Source organism: Egretta garzetta, unplaced genomic scaffold (assembly GCF_000687185.1).
Source record: "Egretta garzetta isolate BGI_Z169 unplaced genomic scaffold, ASM68718v1 scaffold87, whole genome shotgun sequence".
Classification (NCBI taxonomy): Eukaryota; Metazoa; Chordata; class Aves; order Pelecaniformes; family Ardeidae; genus Egretta; species Egretta garzetta.
In genome coordinates, this window is record NW_009260286.1 from 1421719 (window position 1) to 1428000 (window position 6282).

The window sequence follows — 6282 nt, forward strand, 5'->3', positions numbered from 1 at the left end:
GAGTGTGTCTGCTGCCAAAGTGAATACCTGTGCAGACTCCATAAAATATTTCTGCGTATGTGATTTTCAAATTTTTGCCAGCCACTAGCATGTCTTCCTGATGTATTGTTATACATGGAATGACCTTTTCATGTAATTTCAATAGCAGAGTGTAAAGAAACCTCCCTATCATTCTACATCATGAACTTGCATAACAGAGAAGGATGGAGAGATTTCTTCCTGTTATAAAATCTGTTTGACTGTATTGAACCAAAAAAATCAGAGACAGCAAGAAAGAAAATTCGACAAGTTCCCCCCACCCCCTTCTTTTGCCAGAAGAATTAATTGCATGTTTTCTATGAAGCAAAGCACAATGGGTTTTTATGCTACATTTCTTGTAGTTTTGTTACCCTGTCACAGAAAATTCTGAATTTTCTGCAGGTATGTGTACATGGTGTAAAGCACTGCTTCATAGAAATATGGCCAAATGTTTAGGGCTGGGATAAAGAACGGGTTTCACTCAGAGTGGCAACATCCCCTTAGGCTACTATGGACCAGGGTAGAGGCCATCCTCTGTCCATGATGCCATGGGACAGATTATTTTGCTCAGATAAACACAGTTTAACACTCAGTTAAACACCTTGCATTCCATGCAACGGCATTTCTACTAACGGAATTTCTATGGACTGACACTTGACGTGTCTGGATGGTCACAGGACAGTGCTTGAACCTGTGCTCTCACCCTGTTGTTTCTTTTACATTTTTCTTTTTTTTTTTTTTTTCCTGTCTAAAGCAGGCATTGCATGATATGGACTAAATGGGAAAATTCTAGGATACCAAGACAGGGACAGCCAGCAATGGGAGCACTGGGACACCTAAATCAGCTGATGAAATCCAGCAAGGAGACATGAATGTCTGGAATGAGTATACTGCACTGTTTACAGTTCAAAAAATACAGCTGTAAGTCAGGAAGAAGGCACCTGACTACCAGACCTGCCCTTTCTTGGCCAACGTTTCTCACTGCTGGGTTGCATTCAGGCTCATTGCCTGCTCTCCTTCTGACACCACCCATTCCAGCAGATGTTGGGGTGGTTGAAGTCCCCCAGCAGAACGAGAGCCTGCAAGTGTGATGCCTCCTGTAGCTGGAGTAAGAGGGCTTCATCAATAGGCTCCCCTTGATCAGGCTGCCTGAAGTAGACACCAACCACAAGGTTCCCTTTATTGCCTCAGTCTCTGGTTCTTATTTATTTTAAAATATTTATTTATTCATTTATTTGATGCTGAATCCATTAAGCCCTACATTACATTAACCCCCAAGACTTCTGTGTCCAGTTCTATTAATACTTTCTTTTCAGATGTGTCTCAGGCCATTCTTCACAGAATCTAGGTTTTATTTGGCTGCATTCACAGCGCGTTATTCATAGTGATAGAATTATGTGTTGGCTTATTAGGTTGGGCTAGCAAGCGGTGGTAGTGAGTCCTTTGGCTTAATACGATATAAACCCACTGCATTTTCTGGTTTTTTTTCATAATATTATGAAAGTTTGAAGTTGAGTGGTAGTGAGTCCTTTGGCTTAATTAATAAGATATAAACCCACTGCATTTTCTGTTTTTTTTTCATAATATTATGAAAGTTTGAAGTTGGATGGGGTTGAAGAACACTTTTCTGTTTTCCCACCTGCTGCCATACCTTGTCTTTTAAAACGTTTGTTCTTTACCTGTATTAAAGCTAACGGGAATTTTGCCCATATGTCAGTGGAGGGTATTTGTCAAACTTGAATGCAAAGACCATGCAATTCCTTCCTGTAGTTGGGATCAGAATATAGTCACTGCATTGTCAAAAATATGTTACACAATATTTGGATGTAAATAGTTAAGTACTACCAGATTTAGCATGGCTTTTGGAGGTATTGTTTGTCTCTTCCACAATGAATGAGGCTGAGGTCTTCTGAAAAATTTCTGTACTAAAAATAATCACTCTTATGCACAAATGAAAACTACATGGAAAATCACAAATCTAATTGTTGCTAACTTTCGAGTGTTTGACTTTAAAATATAGTTTAGCTTTTAAACTGATTTTTTTTGCATGTCATTTTTTGATATTTTCAAAGGTAGAAAAAACATTGTTACATGGAAACTGAACATTTTTAGCAAAGTTTGCATTACAAGCCTTCAGCCCTACTTAATTTTTCCACATGAACTAAAAGCCTAGCTAAGCATGTTTGTTATTTCATATTCTGAGCAGGGAGAAGAGTGCAGGGAAAATACCATTCCAACTTCTGGAAACATCTTCTGTGAGTTGGATGTTATTATTGGAGTCTGGTTTGGGTCTATCTGGGTACCTTGGAAACTGAAAGAGCTGAGACAGGGTTTCTAGACTTGTGTGCTGACTTTAGCAGTTTTGTGGGCAGCTTAGTTTGACTGTCTATTGCCTCTCCCAAGACAGGACAGCAGGGACTATATCACAACTGTGCTGTGCCACATGTTATGTAGCCAATGGTGTTCAAACAGCTGTCACTATTAACATCAATGACAAAGGGGAATTAAAAAGAAAGACCTGCTTCAAGTACACGTAGATATTTACGATTCTCCAGCCCTGATGAAATCCTTCTCAGGTTTGTGAAAGCCCTGGCTGAAGCAATCTCAGCAGTCTCTCAGTATATTTGAAAATGCGTGGAGGTGGATCAAGTTCTGGAAGACTGGAAAAGGGCAAACGTGCGACTTAAAAAAAAGGCAAAAGGGAAGGTTGTGGAATGACGGGCCAATTCCTTTTGTGGGAACATACAAGATTGAAAAATCCAACAGTCTTTTGTAGAGGACCTAAGAGAACACCAGATGAGTAAGTAGTAAATGAGTAGGCAGCAAATGCAGTGAGTGTTAACTCATTTGTCAGAATTAAATCATATCAGATCAATCCAAAATCTTTTTATGGGAAGTAGCATGCCATAAGGGTATAGACATCATATAGCTAGGTTTTGTTCAGACTTCTTACATTGTCTCACATTACACGAGCAAGTCAGGATTATTGTAAAGCGGGGACAAAATTGTCGGGGGATTCTACATACGGAGCAGTTGCCGGCGCTTCACTGTCAAACTGCTAAGACGAATTGAGGAGGGCTCCACAAGGATCTATTCTAGGCTTAGTATATTCAGTGTTTTCATTATAATCCAACACCAGGTTGTTAGAATATGCTTATTAAATCTGCAAATGAAATGAATCTGAAAGAGGCAGCAAACAGATTGAATGATAAGAATTAATTCAAAATGATCACAACAATTTAGAGAAATAGTCTTGAAAACAACATAGAATTTAATTAGAACAAATGCATGGTTCTGCACTTAGGCAGGGATAAACAGTTGAGAAAACGCAATGAGAAAAGCTGAGATAAGATAGGTAACAGTCTTGCAAAGAAGTATTTGGAGGTTACAGTGGGTCACAAACTGAATGTAGGTTAAGAGTATTATGCTGTTGCACAGAGATCAAACATTGCACTGGGTTTTATAAACAGCAGCATAGTCCATAAAACAGTTTTTGAGGTGTGAATCAGCTGGAGGGAGTACAGAGGAAGGCTATGAGGAAAGTCTGGGGATTTACAAAGGATGGGGTGTTTGGTCACCTTGGAAGACATGAGATAGACAGGAGAGTTTCTAACAGTGTTTAGATATGAAAAATAGCTGCAAAGAGAATGTTTCTTATGGCTGCAAAGAGTAGGGGAAGAAATAATAGCTCAAACTGCAGAAAGAGATGTTTACTTTAAATTTTAGGAATGGTTTTCTAATGCTAGGAATTGGTAGGCACTGTGTTTGCTTAAGGACGTTGCACAGTGCTCAACATTAGCAGTATTAAAGAACAGGTTAAACAACCAGGAATAAGATGGTTTGGGAATATGACAGCTACAGTAGTTTCTTGTTATAGTAAGAAGAATGAATTAGATAATCCCTTCAAATCCCTTCTAACCCTTCTGTGTTTGTGCGGTTTTGTGGTCTATCTAGGTCTGGTACAGGGAAGGCAGTTATAATGGGGCGCTGTCTCCCTGTGTTCTTATCTGCACCATCTCCTCTCCCCTGTGGGTCTCTGTCAGGTCCAGACAGCATGAGGACAGTTGCAGTGACTCCCCTATAATAGTGATACGTAATCTTTCTAAGTGCTAACAGTAATTAAAAATAAGTTTTATATATACAGACGATGCCAAGTGGGGCAGGAGTGATGATGTGCTGGAGGGTAGGAAGGATCTACAGAGGGATCTGGACAGACTGGGTTGATGGGCCAAGGCCAATTGTATGAGGTTCAACAAGGCTCAGTGCTGGGTCCTGCACTTGGGTCGCAACAACCCCATGCAACGCTACAGGCTTGGGGAAGAGTGGCTGGAAAGCTGCCCCGTGAAAAAACGCCTGAGAGTGTTGGCCAACAGCCACCTAAATATGAGCCACCAGTGTGCCCAGGTGGCAGGGAAAGCCAATAGCATCCTGGCTTGTATCAGAAATAGTGTGAACAGCAGGATTAGGGAAGTGATCATCCTCCTGTACTTGGTACTGGTGAGGCTACCCCTCGAATACTGTGTTCGGTTTTGGGCCCCTCACTACAAGAAGGATGGTGAAGCACTGAAGCATGTCCAGAGAAGGGCAACGAAGCTGGTGAGGGGTCTGGAGCACAAGTCTGATGAAGAGTGGCTGAGGGAACTCGGGTTGTTTAGCCTGTGGAAGAGGAGGCTGAGGGGAGACCTTATCGCCCTCTACAACTGCCTCAAAGGAGGTTGCAGTGAGGTGGCCGTTGGTCTCATGTCCCAAGTAACAAGCAATAGGACGAGGGGAAATGGCCTCAAGTTGCACCAGGAGAGGTTTAGATTGGATATTAGGAAAAATTTCTTCCCTGAAAGGGTTATCAGGCACTGGAACAGGCTGCCCAGGGAAGTGGTTGAGTCCCCACCCCTGGGGACATGTAAATGATGTGTAGATGTGGTGCTTAGGGACACGGTTTAGTGGTGGACTTGGCAGTGTTGGGCTTACGGTTGGATTCAATGATCTTAAAGGTCTTTTCCAACCTAAATAATTCTATGATTCTATTTTTGTTGTTGGTCAATGGTTAATGAAGCAAACCATTTATTCAGACACCTATAAAAATGTTCTGACTATCCCAAAGGTTGAATGACTGTTGCTTCTACTGAAATTACTGTGAACTTCAAATACTTGGGACTTCTGCAGATAAGATTCTTTTCCAGAAACATCTAGTGGTCTTTAAAAGGATAAATTATTTTTATTAAATCAGTTGCTTATGTTCAAATCAGAGCTGATATTTTTAAAAGTCAATTTACAATGAAATGCCAGGAAAATATTTGTTAGACTTCTTGTCATTTGTGGCCATGTTGCCCCTATGATTTTTGTAAAAACAGGAAGATATTAACCTCGTCTGTGACTGCAGTTGATGTAAGAACTCCTGTTCCCAAGTGATCTTCAAAGCAAAAATAGCAGGAATAAACATGAGGGCTGTGCTATATCATAAAAAGTAATGAATCTTCCTTTAGGACAGATTTTAAGAAAAACAAGCAAACGGCAAACAAAGACCATGACAGTCTTTCCTCCTGATGTTTGTACAGTGTATTGGTGGATCTTTCTTTTGATGCTGCAATAGTAAATAACCGATTTTGCTGTATGCTTAGGAGACTTCAAAGCTTCCTGATGCTTTCAATTTTATTAAAACATTCCACAGTCAGGTTTGTTCCATACACTTTTTTGAATTTCATTGGTAATAACACTCACTACCAGTGCTTTGAAACGGTGTTTTGTTTTTTCATTTGGTTATTTCACCATAGCAATATCATTAACACAGCCAAATAAACTATTAGAGAGAAAACACTAACCGCTGCCAGGTGTTGCTATTGCTCTGGAATAAATACTGTAGGTCCAGTGCAGGAGCACTGGTGGCCGGAGGGATCCTCCAAAGGTGAGTAGCTGGCAGCTGAATAATAAACTCTGTTCCAAATTAGTCCCTATTTAGATCTGTGACGGAGAGGGTGAAACAGGCTTGCTATATGCCTTTGATGGTGTGTATGAGGGCCAGATATAGCTGAATTCTTGGCATATAGCAGATTGCAGAGACTGCTGTCTAGCTGCATTTTTTAAAAATGGGTGGGATCTGCAGCTATGATTTGGCATTTTTTCCCCCAGTGGATGGCGGAGTACAGTGAACATAGATGTCCCACCATGTGGAGCCACAAAGAGCTCCCAGTAATGGCTGAGGAACGAGTGAAGAGGCTCCATGATGGGACTGAGGTGAAAGAAGATCTCTGAGTCTCCTCAGAAATC